The following is a 20,181-nucleotide window of genomic DNA, read 5'->3' as shown; positions in this document are numbered from 1 at the left end:
GAGAAGGCTAAGGGTAAAAAAACAACACAGATTGCATGTATATGTACTGCAGCATATCATGGGACACCTGGTAGTGAGCACTAGGACACAAACAGTATCTGCAAGTTAAGGAGAGGCAGTTTAGTATCCAAAGGCTGGTGATGGGATGATGTGTATGAAATGGGCAAAGTCATTTGATACAGCTGTTTACTTTTGTTAAGAGTAACCATAATTCTGGCATTCAACTGCATTATATGCTGGTAGCACACATCGGCCTTCGGCCCTTTCACTAATGTATTCAAGACATTGCAGCATTAGCATGAGGTTATTTTGTATTTCTGCTGTTGACAGACGAATCTATGAGAGCCTTTGTCAACCCAGAGCCACACATCTCAGTATGGTACAGTAAGTCAGGCACAGAGTGATAAAAGCCACAAGGGATGTATGAGATCTGGGACACAGGATGTTGCAAGGAGTTAGGGCCTTAGTAACAGAACAAATAAGGCATGATGAAGCAGTGAGGACTAGTGAGCTATCTTCGAAAAAACAAGCCAAAAAACACAAACTGAATCATTAAACAGAAGGCGATGTCGAAACAAGACTCCTTTATTAATAAAGGAGTCTTGTTTCGGTAGCCTTCTCGCCTTTCTGTTTTGTGGATTTACTAGTGAGCTAGCTCCACAGTGTAGGGGGGATGGACCATGTATGACTACTGAGCCCAGGTGTTGGAGAATACAGCCAGAGGACTATGCAAGTGAATAGTCAAAGATGGTTCACACAAATCAGGGAAAAGAGTTGGTCAGGACCACTCCAGTGTTCACACAAGATATAGGCCAAGTGCTAAATCAAACAGTGTGAGGCTTGAGACTGGCCCTGGGGTCTGCCAAGTAGCATGCGGAAGTGTAACTGCATGTTGTTTCCAGAAGGCTAACATTGTAGGCTTCAGTTTGACAGTGTGCCTGTCAAGCCATTGAAGGAATTCATAGTTAGAGATTAAAAAAATTTGGTGCCTGCCTGAATGAAAGAATTTGCATTGGTTAACTTTAGCTTCTGCTTCCAACACTGGTCTACAAACAATGGCACAGTGAGACAAATACCCATTAAAGAGATGCCCCCTCCATGGGGGTGATGTGGGGTGCTACAGTTGTTTAAATAGGGGAATAAAAGAACTGATTGACTGATGGAGGGAAATTTGTGGTTGGCAGGAAAAGGCAAAGAAAAGTTAAAGAAAAAAAATTAATTGAGGCACAGTGTGATACAGCAAGCTTGGCATTAAATGCCAGCTCTGTTGGCATGAAGGGTTAAAGCCCAGTCAATCCAGGTTGTGTTTGTGGCTCAGGTATTGAGGAGACAATGTGGGAGCAGAGAGAATGATGATGATGCTACACTTGCTTGTTTTTCTTAGTGGGAGGCTTGCAAGTCATGCTCAAGCACATGCTTAACATTGATATCCCCTGTAGAGACCCCAGACTGCATGAAGGTGTTGCCTTGAGAGGGTTGGACTCAATGAGTGTGTCACATACAGATGAGTCACCATAGCTTTTGCAGTATATTGCACATCTGCCCCTTTAAAAACTAAAGACAGGCATTCAGTGAGTAGGGACAAAATGGCTAGAATGAACTGTAGTGTCACAGTGTACAAAATGATTGCTGACACACTGAACTTGACCCCTGCCTCAGTCTAAGACATTTGGGTACCCACTCAACTGCTGTCTCAACCACAACACACAGGTTTTGTGGGATGGGAATGAATGGTCCAACTGAGCACTAAAAGGAAAGAAAACTAGGTAGTCTAACTGGGGATGCTAGAGCAGCTTACTCAACAGCAGTGGCACTATGTTGAAGGAAAAGGACTGGCACTGTGTAACAGAACAGAGAGGTCTAGTGGCACTATATCATGGTATGGGATGGCAGTCAGCCACATAGTTACAGAGGATAGAATGGCTACAGAAGCATATTTTAATAAATGGGAATGCACTGAATACCTTTAAGAATCAGGCTAAATAACACACAAATCAAAAGTATTTGTTCTGAGGAAAAAAAGTGAGACATATCAAAATGGGCATGAAAGAAATTTAACAAAGAATAACCTTCTGATACCATTATGCAAAATACTGGTAGAAGGTGACCATACCTCACTCCTTGAAATTTGCTGCTAGCGCTGGGTAAATTCCAGTCTACTTTCCATCATGTAAATCCTGGTGTCCTAAGCTTTTCCAAATCTACCATCTGTCTTAACCACTATTCTGCATTCTGGTAGCTAATCTAACCTATTTACTGCCTCTGTTGAATGAACATTTTCTAATGGCTAGGTTGAACTGGGGTCCCTTAACCCAGTAGCCATGTCACCTCTTAACTCTTACTGTCTTTCCTGTGTTACCTTCTTCTATCATGTTTTCTCTTTAATTGTTTATGTACCACATCATGTTCCCTATCATCCCTCCTTTCTCTTAAAACTTGAAGACTTCAGGCTCCTGAACTTCTTCTTCATATAGCATTTCCCCATCGCACAGTCCATCCTGAGTACTGTTGTTCATATCCTTTTAGCACTATCTCCCTATTAGACCACCAAAAGTATCTAATAATGGAGTGTTGTCACCTTCCTCTTCGTGAATGATATGTGGTACAACCTGAGTTATATGCCCTAACATTTATTGTGACTTTGCCGATCATCTTGCACTAAACCTAATAGATAGCCCTTTGAATTATAATAAACCTTTTTCTTTTTCTTTTTTGGGTTTATAGAGATGACACCCTAAGCAAGCATTATACCATGGGGGTGTCATTGTGTCAGCTGCATCACCACACCTTTTTAAGGGTAGGATCAGATCTGTTTCCTTGCAGACCATGTCTCAAGCCACATCAGGTCCTTTATCAGGCATTGCTCCCTCATTAGATGCTACGCTTACAATTTGAGGTAAACTATAAAGAATTTTTGTTATTGTTTTATTCCTCATCATGTAAAACACTATCAAAACCCTACCCCTATTATCCTATTAATTCCACTTGACCTTCGTGTGTTCTAAGATGTTGAAAGAGGGATGTGAGAACTGCACAAAAGATTAATTAGAATGTTTCTGTAGCATCTCTTGCACTGAAAGAATTATAGGCCTTTTCAGAGTTTACTGAAACTCGTGTTTATGAGAAAAGATATCTCACCTTCACTTCTTCCCACCTCATATTCCCATAATCTAACAACTCCCTCTCTCTGTCTCTTGCATAGGATAGGCGCAGATGAAAACAGCAGATTACACAGTTGCAATAACCCCCCCCATAAATCTCCAAATTGTGACCCCCTGCAACCTAGAAACTGAAGCAGCAGCCTGCCCCACCCACTCTGCCTTTTCTATGCTAGTGGGATCCAGTGAGGTCACTGATGCTTGACATACCTTTGTGTCTCTAACAACTTCCTCAGCTGATATCAGCCCATCATTACCCCTTCTTCTATACCACTATCTGGACTGGTGTTCAGCATCTCTCTTCAATGATGAACATATATCAGAAGTATCTGTTCATATTTCCCACCTGTTGCATGACCTCTTTAAGCTTTTTCATCTCAAGATAATTTGTTTGCTTTGCTACCTGCCTTCCTTCTCCCTCTCTTTCACATTACTGAAGACTTATATATGTTCATAGGTAGTTACTAGGCTAGGGAGACCAGTTGGCATAATGGTTAAAGTTTTTGCCTCCTATGTGCAAAGCCTGTGTTTCTGTGGGGTTCCTCCCCACCTCCTAAAAGTAAGCTGTTTCCATTTCAAACTCACCACAAAAAGAATGGGTCTGTGGAGAGCAACACAGATTTTATATGGTGCACAGATATGTAGCCGAGCCATGTATGGAATTAAGTTATGTAAGGAAAGTTGATGGAGGAATACAGAAGTCCAAGAATTCATCAAATGAAAGAAGGAGGGGAGAAAAAAAAGTGGGAGATAGAAAAAAATGGACCAGGCTTCTGAATAAAGAAAACCCCACAGAAGCTGTACTACTTCAGACACAGACTATGATGACAGCATGAAGGAGCCCACCATAGAAGAATGTACAAACAACACTAAGGGAAAGCAACAGTCTCAGATAAGGTCACAGCAAGTATGATTAAGATTCAGGGTAAGAAATGGCTCCTGAGTGTACTCAAAGTGGTATGGAGAGAAAGGTATATCCCAGATGACTGTAGAATAAGTATACTAGTGCCAGTGTACAAGAACAAAGGAGACATCCACAACTGTGGGTGGTACAGAGGTATAAAATCTCTGTCACATTGCATGACAGCTCTGGAGAGGGTGACTGATATTTTCTACTACTCTGCATATTCATTTAAGATGGGAGATTAGCAGTCTGGATTCAGATCAGGATGTATCATGACCTCTTTAAGCTTGCAGTGAGACAGACAGATACTGAGAAGAAGCTAGAGATTAGGAAGAAATCCAATTGGTCATTACTAGACTTGGAGAAAACATATGATAAGGTCCCCAATAAGGTGATTTGGGCAGTCCTGTGGTGGTTTGAAGTCTCAGAAACACTGAAAGAATTAGTGCAAGCTATGTACAAGGACCCAAAGACTCACGTATGAACAGTGTTTGGTCTCACAGAAGGGTTCCCAGTGGTAGTAGGTGTGCACCAGAATTGATTTCTTGAGCCCACTGTTGTTCATACTGGTGATGGACTACATTAGCAAACAGGTCAGAGGGGACAGATCAACAAAGTTTCTTTATGCAGACAATGTGACATTATGGACAGACTGAGGTCAAAAACTTCAGTAAATGATAGGGGAATGGAATGCAAAACTGAAGGCGCATGAGATGAAACTGAGCACAAATATTACAGTTGTAATGGCAGCAAATGGTGGAGTGCAGAAGAAGCTAAGAACTGAGGCAGAAGGGAAAACAGTGGAACAGGTTAACAGCTTCAAGTATCTTGAAGGGGTGGTTGAGGGGAAATCTGAATGAGGAGTTGAAAGCTAGAATCAGAGGGGTTACACCCAACTGGCACAGAGTGTCAGTTATAGTATTTTACAGAAGCATGCCAAGAAAGCTGTAAAGTAAGGTGCACAAAACAGTGGTGCAGCCAGTACTATTATACTGTACAAAAACGTGGCACAGTGATGCAGCAGTTAACTTTGTCACCTCACAGCAAGAAATTCTCTGGTTCCATTCTCAGCTTGGGTACCTTCTGTGTGGAGTCTGTATTATCTTCCTGAGTTTGTGTGGGTTTTCTCCAGATGGTCCACTTTCTTCCCACATTCCTAAGACATGTGTCTGGACTGTTTCTCCCTGGGTCTGCACTGAAAATGGGCTCTGTCCCAATTGGACTTTCCCAGTAAACAAGTGTTGAATAAACCTGGAAAGTAAAAGCAGAGTAGATGAGGAAGCCAGAGGTGATAGGGATGAAGTGCCTGAGATGGGTAGTAGAATGCATGCTGTGGAAGAGACGAAGAAATAAGAGCATCAGAGTAGAAGCCAAAGTAGCACCAATTGCAGAAAAGGCCAAAGAGAATAGATTATGGTGGTTCAGACACGTGCAGAAAAGCAGAAGACAATCTAGTGAAGAAGATTTGGGACTGACAGGTAGAAAGTAAGAGGAAACAAGGGTGTCCAGCAAAGAGGTGGCTAGATTGTGTGAGAGAACACCTGTGACTGTCAGGCATGAGTTTTGAAGAAGGCAGAATACTGGCATTGAACAAAGAATGATGGAGACACTGACACTCCACCCCGACCCCATGTAGAAAATGTGAAAAAGGGTGTTGCTGCTGATGATGATGTAGTTACTAGGCTTCCATCCCAAAGGATCATTGAGGAGCCTAACCCAAACTCCCAGTTGCTCATATGCACTGTCTGGTGAAGTGGCTTTCTCAAGGCCATGCAGTAAGCAAATGAAGGCTAAGGGAATCAAACCATATACCACAGAATACTGCAGTAGTGATATAGTAGGAAATCTTCAGGTCACTGTGTTAATCATCAGGACCAACTGTCATAGGATCATATAGTGATCATCTGTCTTCCTTGGGCTTCAGGCTCCTGGCAAAGTCTGTTGCCTCCCCCATATTGCTTTTTTTAGCAATACCATGAGGTCAAAACTATCAACATGAAAATTTTATCAAAATGTAAATTAAAGGTCATGCTGCTAAATGCTAGGAGTATAAACATGAAACTGCACTCATTGCAAGCATTCTTAATCCTGGAATAATCTGACATTTGTGCAGTCACAGAAACCTGGTTCAAAGCTGCGGAGAGCACCCCAGCTATACCAGGCTACTCATCCTATCATTCATACAGACCCCAAACTGTGGGCAGCAAAACAAAAGGAGGTGGAGTTACAATATATATAAAAGACATACACACCTCTAGGCTGGTCAAACAGTATGATGCACAGGAAACACTCCAGGTGAAGTTAACAATTGACAAGACCCCTATTCAAATCATAGCTAGCTATAGGCCTCCAACTTTGACTCAAGATGCCCACTCCACTTATATGGACCTCTTTGAATCTATCAAGATTCACCCCTTTACCCTGATCCTGGGTGACTTTAACTATCCAGCCATAGATTGGAAGAAATACTCATGCCAAAACACAAATGCCCAGAGACTCCTTGATTTCGTCAATGCAAATGCCTTGGACCAGTTGATTGACACTCCCACAAAAGGTGAAAATATCTTGAACTTGGTATCAACCAACATCAGTAACCACTGCAGCATCCCTACAGTGTTATCATCCCTAGTAAGATCCGATCACAAAGCAGTCACTTTTGAAGTCACCATCTCCCCCGACCCCCCCCCCCCATCTAGGGTCAAACAAAAAACCTTCTCCAAAGCAGATTACAACCTCCTGAGGGAAGATATAAACAGCTTCACAGCTCCCTCCCCCTTGACAGGAACTTGCACATATGTCCATACCTACACCAATGTACTATATGAGCATTTATATAGCTGCAAGGAATCAGGAATACCAGACAGGATGAGATCATCCTTCTCAAGGAGAGTAAGCCTGTCTGGTGGACATCTACAATAAATAAACTCTATAATAAAAGGAAAACATTGCTGCCCAAGACCAAGAAGGAGCAGGTGTCTAATTAGAAGCAATCTCTCCTTAGCCTGAACAAGCAAATAAGAGCACTAGTGAAATCCTCCAAAGCAAATATCAAGTCCAAACTGGCCACATCTACTAAAGACAATCATAAGACCTTCTTCACATATGTTTGCAATTTCAAGGGAAGCACCCAGATCTGCTCTGAACTGGTGGTCAAGGGCACCGCATACACAAACCCTGTAGATATATCCAACCTGCTGGCAGACAGGTTCAGTGAAAACTTCATTCCTCTGTCACCCACATCAGTAAAACAGGACATCCCCAGTACCTGCCCCCCTCCCATTATCTCTAGGGAACAAGTCATCACTGCCCTCTCTAAGGCAAAAAATACAGCCTCTGTGAGACCCGTTAACATCCCAGGCTGCATCCAACATGAACTCAGGCAGGAACTTGCAGCACCATTAGATACTCTATTCAACCAAGTCTGAGTACCGGCTTTGTCCCAGTTGATTGGAGGACAACCACTGTCATCACATTGCACAAAGGTGGAGTGTTCAACAATCCAGGAAATTATAGACCCATCAGCCTAACTAGCCTGATCTGCAAGGCCACAGAGCAGATTACCATAGACCTCATTACCAATGACATTGGCAACCTCCAGGCACTTAATCCCACATAGTTTGGTTTTGTCAAGGGGAGGTCATGCCTGTTAAATCTCGTCGACTTCTTTGAGACAGTCGCCAAGGCCATAGACCTGGGAAAGATGGTGCACACCACCTACCTTGACCTGGCCAAAGCCTTCGATACTATTACCCACTCAGGCATAATAGATAAACTCTTCCAACTAGGCATCAATCCATATGTTACCAGATGGGTAGCAAACTGGCTCACTGATAGAACCCACCTAGTCAAATTTGGGGAAGCCACCTCAAGTAGTAGACCCATAATAAGTGGTGTACCCCAGGGATTGGTCTTGGGACCCCTGCTGTTTGGGATATACTTCTCGGAGGTGCAGGCCAAATCTAGTGGACTATGGCTGACCAAGTTTGCAGACGACTGCAAGCTGGGTGCTGTCATCAGTTCCCTTAGTGATGTGCACATCCTGCAAGATGGTCTCACCCAAACAAATGACTGGTGCCAGAAACATGTCCTCAAACTGAATGCCAAAAAATGTATCATCATCCATTTAGGGGAGAGTGACATCCCTACAAATTATTACATTGATAATAAGGTCCTAAGCATGCAATCATTCATGAAGGACTTGGACATCCAGGTTGATAGCAAACTGACTTTTGACTACCATATTGCCTCCCTTGTATGGAAAGCTTTCTACATAGCCCACCTCATTAGTAAGGGTATCTCATCCAGGGACAAGGTGATCATAACATCCCTGTATTATTCCCTTATAAGACCCATTATTGAGTACAATGCCCCTTTCAGCATGTACCTCACAAAGCACATTCAGCAGCTGGAGAGACCACAGAGGCTCTTCACCTGGAGAATCCAGGGCCTCAAGCATCTACCCTACACAGGCTAAAAGCCCTGTCCCTCTACTCAGTCTCATAGAGACTCCTCAAAGGTGACCTCTGTCTAGCATACAAAGCAAACGCAGACCCCACCCTGATGGGACTGCTGCATATCCGCATGTCAAGTTCCACTCGAGTAACCTGCAAGTGTGACCTGAACCTAGTCTGTGACATCAATAGTACTTGTTGGTGGGACAGATTTGTGTCCCAGAGACCCCCTCCCCTTTTGTGGAATAGACTCCCTCTCCACATAATGCAGAATACCTCATTAACTCTTTTTAAGCCCAACTTGGATAACTGGAAGCGGGACAGAAAATACACCCTTTGATTCCACCTGTGTCCCTGCTGGACAGTGGCATAGAGTGCTGACTTGTTGGAACATGGGCTACATTTTTGGCTAGGTTTGTAAGGGCCTCAAGGCCAATAGCCTAGTAATTTCCTATGATCCTATGATCTTGTGTATTTGGGACCTCATTTTAAAGTCTCATCCAAAGGGCAACACAGTCAGGTGTGCAGCACCTTCACCTTATGCTACACTGCAGTGTCAGCAATCCATCTACTTGTGGGAATAGACCCTACAACCATTTCATGAAAAGCAAGTGTGCAACCTCTTGCACCACTGAAACTACATTAAATACTAGACAATCATTGTGAAAACTATTACAAACCTAACCCAATAACCTGAAGTTAGAATCAAACTCTGTACCTTGAGTCTATATAGTTCTTATATTATGCCAAATCCATTTTTCCCTTAACATTCTTCATACATACAATTGCTTTGTTTCTGCACTCCACATAAGTTTCCTACTGGTCCTTCTCATTGTAACTTCATTTACTGTATTTCTCTCTATTCCTGCAAAGCACTTTTTACATTTCTAGTTAATAATACCGGACTTTTTTCTTCTCTTTACTTCTTGGTACTCTTCATTACCTCCTCAAAGAGCTAAGGTTTTCATACTTCACAGCTTCATGACTCTTATGATTTCTTTTCAGTTTACAAGCCTTAAGTAATACTTTTCTGACTTACCATTGTAAGCCCCTTTGTAATCCAGTATCCTGATGTTGGTGACCCATACCAATGCCGATTCCATGTCAGTATGGATCACACTATTTCATGGCCATTGCTTGCTAGTGGAACCCAGACTTACCCATTTTATGACATATATTCTGTATAGAAGTTAGCTACATTTGCCACTGTTAATATTCAGTTCTGTTCATATCATCCCATTTGTACAAGAGGCTAAGAATACTTGTTGCAAATGATGATGAAACTGATGGTAAAACTCTGGAATATCAAGAGATTCTGTAACATTCAATAATGTCAGCACCTAATTGATGCAGAACAACTGCCTCAAAACCATTTCTTGGATGGAAATGGGCTTCAGATCAGAACACCTAGCTGGTTAGTCAATCAATGTATAAGTTAACCCCCAATGGACAAAACAACTACAGTGGGGAAAAGGGCATATAACTTTCACTTACCTTACAGTAGTCTACATGCTGCCACTACTATGCCCTTTTCCTGACTGTAGTGCAGTCCTGGAGTTAGTATATATAGTTGAGGGGTGTGGGAGGCACAGCCCCCCACATTGGGTGTGAGGGGGTAGCCCCCCACCTAGTCTGGTTTTATATGGTCCAGTTTAAAAGTTAGTATGTTGAAATTAAGTATTATGGGTTTCAGTCTTATGGGTTTCAGTCAAGTGATTTTACAGTCTTTTGAAATTTCAGTCATATGGTCTCAGTCAAATGAGGTTTCTATCATATGACAGGGATCTGAATTTATCCCAAATGGCATTCTCAAAAATCTGTATCTTTCAAATAGTGTACAGGGTGTGGTTAATGATGAGATTTTCTGTCAAGCAAAATTTACAAAAATGAACTCTTTGCATCTAAGACAGGAAAAACAGTGGTATTTGGCATGAAGGCAGCAACCTCTTCAACTGTGCACATTGGATGATGAGATCTTTTAATGCTTTGTTTAGATCTCGTGGATCATAACATTTTCTGATATCGTTTGAGCTTTTCTCATGAGTTACCACCATGGAAGATACCCATTCAGTAGGTTCTTCTACTGGACAAATTACTCCTTGCTGCACCATTTCATCTAGCTCGGCCTTGACTCTCTTCTGCATAGCTACTAGAACTTTCCGTGTTGGTCTGATAACTGGGCTGGCCTCTGGGTCTAACTTCATAGAGTACACGACTTGTAGTTTGCCTAGCTTGTCAGCAAAAATATCAGCATACTCAGAACAAATAGTCTGGGTGAAATTTGAGCTGTTATCATTCAGGCTTACATAGTGAACTTCTTCATTAAGTGAAAGCAGTCCTATTTTCAAACTGTCTCTGAGGCCTAATAATGACTGCACTTGTCTCTTGACTACAAAAAATTGCAAGTCTTAGCTGTTCCCAGCAGAGTAACATGAAAGCAGTACTGAGCCCATGGTTTGACTCTCTTTACCACCATAAGCAACAAGCTTCACACACTTTGTCAAATAAAGTTGTTCTGCAGCTTTTACTTTAGCTAACGTTTCTGCCACAATATTGCATTTTGAACCAGTATCTACTTTGAGCTGTATGTGACTCCCATTAATACAAACAGTACAAAATATTTTCTTCTTTGCTCACAAATCTACTGCATTGACTGTTTCACCAAGCACAGACACACCATCAACATAAAAAATAGGGTTGCAGCTTTCTAATTGATCAACTTGCCTCTTGGAATGCCCTCCTTTAATAAAGGAATGTGCTTTATTTAATTTACAAAACCTTTTGAAATGATTCCACTTATTGCAAGAATGACACTGCTGACCAAAAGCTAAGCACTTTTCTCTTTTGGGTTCATGATTTCCACCTCAATTATGACAAGTGACTATGAAGCTAGATGGGGGCACATGTTTTGACTTTGCTGTCTCACCCTTATGCTTCAATGAGCATGATCTGGAATTTGCTGGAAAGACATGGGGTTTCCCAGGGACTGTTACAGGACCTGCAGTGTTTGTCATGTGCTTAGGCATGTTTCTTTTAACCATGTGCTGCATACTATCTGTGTGAGCCTTGTCACTGTGCCTTCCACACCTATTCTCATTTGTAAGCATACTTGTTTGCTTTTCTGTAAGCTTGTATATCTGAAAATATCAATGGCCTTATTCAAAGTTAAATCACTGTCTCAAAGCAAAATCTTTCTCACTGTGTCATTATTAATACCACAGACAAGCCTTTCTTTTATTAACTCATCTCTCAAATCACCAGATCTGCATGTCCTGGCCTTATTTCTCAGGTCAGTTATATATACTACAAATGTTTCAGCAGGCTTTTGATCCTTTGTGTAAAATAAGTGCCTTTCCATTGTAACATTCATTTGAGGGTTACACATTTCTTTAAATTTACATTTTTAAGCACCCTAGGTCTTCCCTTGTTTCAGCTGGTACCACTATATGGCAGTCTCCCCCCTCCCCTGCAAACACAGCATGTGCATACACAAATGAACGCTGTCATTTAATGACTTCTGAACCAACTAAATTAAGCAGAATAAATGCCTTTAGTGTGTCTTTGTCAGAAAAAACAGTCTGTATGAAAATATCACATTCCTGCTCAAACAGTCTCCAGTTTTCTGCAATATTGTTATCAAACACAAGTGGTAAAGTCTGTGAATTCCTTCTGCCATGCCAACAGATTATACCAAAACACAATGCAAAATGGCCCTTGTAATTATGTACGAACATTCTCACACACCAGGTACTTGTAATAATATTCAAATGCACAATAAACTCTTTGAAAGGCTGTACTCTGCGAAATATGCTTTGAAATAACTGTACTTTGTGAAATATTCTTTGAAATAACTATACTCTGCAAAATAACTGCACTGTAATGCTATACACACTTGCAAACACTTTGCACACTGGATATTTTGAATAGCTTTAGTTAATACGAAAAAGTAGCACATAGCAAAAAAGTACGTTCATTTTCCCTTTTTTGTACATTTTATATGATTCGGATATTGTTTCAAAGGTTTTTGTAGTTATTTTGAATATTTTTATCAACATGTCACAGTTTCAGACATTTCGTTTAATAAGAAATTTGTTTTGAGCTTTCAGAGTGCTTTGTTTTATAATTATAGCAAAATAAATCAATTAAGCAAGTTTTAGTACCTGGAATTGTTTTTGACCTGTTTTGTGAGTTGTTTGAGCAGTAGGGATGATCTAATCCTGTATATTCCTCCAACTGTAACCAGTTGCCTCATGGCTGGAACTCTGGATCCCATTCTGGTACCATGTCACAATTTTTATGTGCATTAAGAAGATGTTGAGGCTTGGGAGTTCATTTAAGTAGTTTATTGTATACAAATACATCAGGATGAATGGCAGCAACATTGAACTTAAACAAACTATCTAACTAACTGACTGACTACATACTTGCATGCTCACACTCTGGCTGCTCACTCAAAATGGCACTCTAGCTTGCATGTGATCACAACTTATATGTATGTGCTGACTTACTGGAAAGCTTTTTAAAGGTATATCACACACTCTGATCTACAAACAGAATCATAGATATGAAGTAATTATAAATAGTAAAGGAGGAAAGCATGGGAGAGCAGATGAATAAGTAGATGAAAAAATACAGGTGAGATTTGGGAACATTCGTGTTTGGGTGGTGTGAACTATGTGATGGCACTTAGACTGAGATATATTATAGAGAATGGATTTGAACTGTGTTCTGAATTTGAAGAGGGAAGCTATATCTTTAATGTATGCTGATAGGGATTCCCAGAGTTTTGGAGCAATGATAGATAAGCCATTATCAGTATAGTGAAGTTTAGTCTGTAGGGCCTGCCAGTGGTGTGCTGGTTTGGAGAGACTTCTTATGTTTTAAGGTGTGGATTTTGTGGTGAGTTTTGCTGGGAGGAAGACAAGAGTCTGGCTGCAGGTGTTTTCTTGGGGGGAGGGGCTAGATTTGTGATGAAAAAATATATTTTCTTTTCAATAAATTTTATAGAAGAGTTTTTCTAGGAGGCATAGTCCATAATAAGTTGACCTTATTCAAGTTGGGCAAGACCTACTTTATCAATTGTTGCTCTAACTTGAGTGGCAACATAAGGAGACAGTCTCTTGGTCCAGAAAAGAAGAGGGTTATTTTTCCCTTGTGCTCTCTATGTGAGTTTTAAAATTTATGGTTTAGTCTAGCCAGATGCTAAGATATTTGAAAGACATTGTTGTTAACATTGGTGTGCTGTTAATATCTTTGATGATGAAGGATTCTAGGGATTTAGAAAGTGTTTTGTTCTGGGGGGGGGCAAAACGCCTATTTTAAATTTAATAGGACTGAATAGTAGTTTATGTTTTATTAGCTGAGTGTCAAAGGAGTTAAAGTCTGTTTGGAGCTGAGTCTGAACTGCTGAGTGAGAGTAGTTGGATCTGAATATAATCATATAGTCAATCTGTTGAATATGTAGGAGGTCATATTGTAGCTAGTAAACAAATACAGAAAAGAACACAAGAGCAAGTATAGATACTTAAGAGGTGCCTTTTATAGGAGGAGCTACTCTACAACTGGAGAAACATATTTTGATCCTAAAAGTGTGTATTGGTTAAAAAGGTTCTAAACCAGACTGAAGCTTTTGTGCTAATACATAGTTCTTGTAGTATATGGAGAACAATGGAGTAGTAAGGTTGGGCCCCAGTAAGGTTTCCTTTGTCCATGTTTACTTGGATTTAATTGATGAGGCTTCATAGTGCAGTTATGGTGCCCATATTGCTTAACAATAAGTAAATAGAATTGTTGGTAATATTACTGGAGTTGAATGTAGATTATTTTTTCTAAAATTTTACCAAGAGTGGAGAGGATAGAACTTGTTTGAAAGTGAGAAGCATTTCCAGGTTTAGGCTGTTTTGTAAGAGAGTTAAATACTACAGTTTTCAAAATGTGGGGCATGACATTTTGAGTTAAACATATGTCAGAGATGTGTAGTAGCAATAATAACTTAACAAGGGTTTGACATTATATGATTCTGAGGTTGCATCTGTGAGTATCTGTTCAAGCAAAGGTTCAGTGTCTTTTGGTTATATTTTTCTAAGATAAATACAGTAGGTGTGATTAATACAGGAGAAGAGGGAGATGGTGGGAGGTGGTGGCCTGTGCTGATACCTGGAATGTGGCTGAATTCTTTGTGAAAATCAAAAGTTAAAAATTCCCTGCTGGAGAAGCGAAAGGTGTTAGTGGTGGTATTACTTTCAGTCTGTTTCCAGCTTGTTAGGAGGCTATCCTCGTGCCAAAAATGCCTCCATTTTCCTAGTATGGAGAGTTGTTTGGCTCTGTTTTGTTATATGGCTTGTTTGCTAAGGCTGTGTACCGCAATAATGGAGTGCGAATGTGAGTAGACGGTTTTACTTTATGAATGCCACTCTTCCATTTTAATTTGAGAGGTTGTTTGAATATTTAGGTTATCCATTGGTATTTTTTATGGCCTACAATTCTTGTACTAAGTGAGAAAAAAATATTTTGTAGTTGGAACAGGGCTTGAGTAAAACTTTTGGCTATTTCACTGGTGTCTTACGGAACTAGTACAAAAGACCAGTCAACAGAGGAAAGATGGTTTATGTTTTTTTGAAGATGACACTACTATTTGAGGTTTTTGGTTTGACAGAGATCATTTTGATAGGAAATCTGAAAGACTTTCTCATGATTTGGAAGATGATAAGAGAATTATCCCTAAAGGTGGGAAGATGAGTGGTAGTAAGAGAAACTGTGGAAGGGTTGTTTGTGATTAGTAGATCAAGAAGGAAGTGGCAGTTAGATTGCATGTTTGAGAACCTTGGTTTATTGACCCATTGTCTAAGATCTTTATTAGCAAGGAATAAAGCAATGCCATTACACTAAAGACCAATGTAGTTGAGGTTGAATTCACCAAGTACTATATATTTTTATGTTTTTTTTGAAAAATGTGTGATGATATGAAACAGGGACTAAAATTTGGTCAAAGATAAAAGGGGTATTTTGAAAACAATGGCTAGTAGTGGATTTTTATTCCATAAAGAAAATTTAATAGCATCCTATAAGTTTGGAGTCTGAGGAAGCATTTGCTTGGGCAATAATCTTAAACTTAATGTGGAATTTGCATGGAATTATGTTTCCACCTTAATACTAATATATAATGCATATATAATATCTACAGAAGTGATATACAGATCTCTCATGTCAGTGTTTATTTTTACAGAGACCTAGTTGAGCATACTTTCCTATCTAGTCCCGATTATTCCTTTCTTTTTAAATTCTTCTAGACTGAGCATCTCAGTTCATTGAGTTTCTTCTTTGCTCACTTTATAAGTAGAAGACAGATTACTTCAGTCTGCTAAAGGGGGATTACAGTTCACATTGGAATCAACCTCTGTCATTCCCTCAGTACTGTCCTTAGTCAACAAATCATAACTAGCAGTTGCAGTGGAGGACCAGTAGGCAATATCAGTATAACATTTTTTCCACAGTACATTAACATTAGAAAGCAAGCCATTTTCCTCATACTAAAATAATACCCTGTTACTACCCATTGCATATCTTCCTCCTCTCTCACTTTTGGCTAAATTTCATTCCCCAATTTCCCACGCCTTTTAGCTGCTCCATCACTATTTCCATACTTCCAACTTCATCTTTTATAATGTCCCTCTATAATTCTTCAGTGCCAGACCCTCCATCCTTAACTACTCCATCATCCTTAAATACTACACATTATGGCTAGCTCCAATCTCTGTTATCCAGATCATACCTACCTCATTTCCACTAGTAGTGCTTCCAATTTAGCCATCTTTCTTCCTAAGATTGTGGCATTAGAGACCCTCATGCTGACTTCACTTTTGCAAGCAACATTTTGCTTGTTCTGTCTGTCCTTGTTATCCTTTCTGGTGTCCCCAGTTTCTTTCCTACACCTTCTCATCCAGCTGCTATTGTATACTCATCATGCTTTAATTTACCCTTTGAGATGTGTCTTTTCCATCCCATCATGCTTTTCTTTACCCTTTGAGATGTGTCTTTTCCATCCCATTGTGCTTTTCTTTACCCTTTGAGATGTGTCTTTTCCATCCCATCATGCTTTTCTTTACACTTTGAGATATGTCTTTTCCGTTTGTTACATTACTACAGTTTCTTATTCCCTGTTGTTTGTTATATTGCCTGAACTATGTTTCCTCCTCACTACTTTCCTTATTAAGATCTCTTCCCTCCTTATCCATTAAGCCTAGTTCCTCATCCCTGTTTTCTGCTTCCCTTGACTATTTCATTAGTGTCCCCTAACTTTTTCATTCTTCAGCCATTCCCTTAGAGTGGCATACTATTTCTTCTTTTTCACACTAAAGGTGCAGTCATCCTGATGTAGGTTCCATTCTGTTTCAGCAACACTGTCCCTGGGTTCAGAGTGGAGCTCCCACCCATGGTAAATGGGTGCACTTCCTTTTCCCAGAACATTATTTATCAATAAAAAAATAGACTTCCATCCTCTAGCTGAGGTGGTTAGATTTAGAGTTTCCTGGATCTACTCCATGAAAAGTACATCTTTCTTATGTTGCCAGTGCCTAACATTATATAAAGAGAGGTAGATTCAGGAGATAAGTGGTGTGGAAGGGGAGTGCTAACCAGGAAAGAAAATAGTGCCTATTTACCTAAAAGTTCAAGAATCAGTTCAGTAAATTACCACTATATATAGGCTCTGTTCTGTTTTCAAGATGAACTGAAAACTTGTAAATTATCCCCCTGTTTTTATGTTTAAGCCATACTAAACAGCTCTTCCACCATTCTTTCTACCTCGTCACAGGATTTGAAGACAAAGGAGGACTGCTTCCTGCATGAAACTATCAATCTAGCACTTCAGAAACTTAATGGAAGCAACAGAAAGAAAACATTGTGCATTTAGATTCAATACACAGTTCTTTCAGTCAGCAATATGCATAAATGGTTTGTGTAAAACACAAAACTAAATCATAGGACCCAAAAATATCCTTTCATTCCATTTTCAGAGGTAAATAGAATGGAGAGGTTTGGCAAACAACAGACTGACAGTGACAACAAAAGGAAACGAGAAAATGAACTATATCAAGAAGCAAAAATATATGCATAAAAACGCGTATGCAGTTTTTAATTCAATTAAAAAAGAGCACATGGTACACTTCTAATGTTACATCAATCACTCATTTTGTTAGATGCAGACTGTCAACATTTCTTAAAAGTTTCTGTATTTTGAAACTGTAAGAGTGATCACCTTTATTGTGTTGGGTATCCATCATAGTGGATATTTTCCATTGTAGAAAAGGTAGAGGAAGTTATACCAGGAAAGGTAAACTATGTTTAATCTATTATGGCAAATAAAATGTCATGCAATTTGTATCCACAGGAGGATAAACAGCAAGCTGTGAAAATACCTAGTTCAGGTAACTTAAGAAAACTATGACTCATTCAGCTGATGGCAGCACAAAGACAAAAGGTCACATTTTAATCTCAAAAACTAGAATATAAAGTGCAGAATGTATAGTCAGTATATTAGGATTAACATACCAGTCGCTAGAATGATGCTACAAAACAGGAGTTTGTGTTTTGAATAATTGCAAAATACTAATTTAATTACTTCGGAAGATGATCTGTAAATCCTCCTATTGCATAGAGAATACATTTGGATTTTCCTTCATGAAAAATGTTGTATACTCAAATATAGCAAGAAGAATGCTGGTGTACATTTTTTACTCCCAGAACACTAGCTTTGTAGTTAATGAATACAGGCTACTTTTTAAATATTTGCATGTGCATTAATGTTATCTGTTTATTGCAAAAGCTGAGGTGGAAAATATGGCATTGTGTTTATTCAAAAAAGTGTTAAAATGTTTACAAATAAAACTAATAGGATTATGTATTAATAAAAGGTACCTTTGAGAGCTCAGAATATGAGAATGGAAGATGTTTTTGTTCCCCTTAATTAATGCTGTATAATGAATATATGCATACATTATGGGCTGTAATTCTTTTTGTTATCTTGCACTCAGGTGGTGTTTACTGGCCTAAAATACTTAGATTGGTTACCTTTTACAAATCTATTAACGAATCTCATACAATTTATGATTACAGAGTAATACCGTTTAACACATGAGGCCTAACATGGTGTTGTCAGAGGAAGGCAAATAGTACTATGGGCCTCTGATATGTTCTCCTGAACAGTGTTGCTGTTCTGGGCCATAGACATCTTTCATGGAAATGGCTTGAATTTATTATAGCGTTTGGAGATGTGCCTTACAATTCTGTCTTAATCCATAAATAGGATTTCAGCATGCACTGGGCTGCTGTCCAATAACCTAATCTCCAGAATATGAATTATTACAAAAAGATAAGCATAGAGTAATAACATTTCAGAGAAATCAGCTTTTGGCACAAAACCACCAACTAATGCCACAAATGATAATATAAAGAAATTTATACAACCACTCAACTATGCCATTGTTTACCAGGTGATTTTTTTTAGGAAACAGTCTACAGAGAAAAAAAATTAAAGCTTGTAATGAGCTCAAATCTTTACTGAGCTGAAGCCTATGCCTGCAAATCTGTTTGGCAGGAACAGCACAGAGAAGTCATACGGCAGAAAGGTGCTTCTAGTCTGAGATACTTGCACAGCTGTGACTCTTACAATGGAGAAGCAGGTTTGCAGAAACTCACATAACGTCTTAATGACAGACCACAATGGGAGGCAAAGCCACTTGTCAGTGGAGATCCGTATAAATTGTGCACAAAACTCATACCTTTCTCTGTAATGATATAGGGATCCTCTTTGGACTTTCTTGGGGGGAGGGGGTCAGTGATAACTTTCACTTCACCCCAGCCTATGTTTACCTCATACATAAATGCAAATGCTGCTGCTTACTGGCGTGAGAACAATGGTAAAAGAAGAACCCCAAGCTACTCTAGAAAGCAATCATAACAAATAACATATATCAAACTGTTCTTGTTTAGCACCGAGCACAAACACAGGTCAGGCACAAATAGATGAGTTGACAATCTACTTCATAACTAATGTCTCAAGCTACTTCACAACTAATGTCTCAACATACACCATTATATTTGTATTATTATTTTTTTTTTATTTTCTGTGAACAGAGGGCTCCCTCCCTTTCTTGCCAAAACAGTCTTGAAGTGACATCCTTTGGGCCAAACCCTCTTATTAAAACCTCTGCTGGAAGCATCTCATGGAACATACTCATGTTAATTATGGTTATTAAACAACGCTTCATTTGAGGGGTGCATATGCATCACAGAAAGCTTTGTTTTAAGCATGTTGCTGCTTACTGCAGAGTCAGAATGTTACATGCAAATATGTTGGTTCAGCCTATGAAAAAGTATGTGTAAAAAGGTGCAACTCTTCCCTTTGCACGTCAGAACTCTGCTAAAACGGGTTCTGAATTATCTTCATAGGCTCTATAGAACAAGAAATTGTTTTCTATAGTGTCTCTTTCTTGTCACAGATACAACAAGGTGCCGCATTGGCTTTAGAGGATGTGAAAACATGTTTTCTGAAACAGACTCATCTACTCATATTTTTTCATGCATGCAGGCATGATTTCTTTGTTAGGTATTTGTGATCATTTAGTTTAGAAGGAGTTATTTTAGGCAAAGGGTGTTCACAGGGGATACT

The sequence above is a fragment of the Protopterus annectens genome, chromosome 7.part0, assembly GCF_019279795.1.
Source record: "Protopterus annectens isolate FY-2018-M chromosome 7.part0, PAN1.0, whole genome shotgun sequence".
NCBI lineage: Eukaryota > Metazoa > Chordata > Ceratodontiformes > Protopteridae > Protopterus > Protopterus annectens.
The sequence above is the reverse complement of the archived record's forward strand: the minus strand, read 5'-3'. Positions refer to the sequence as shown.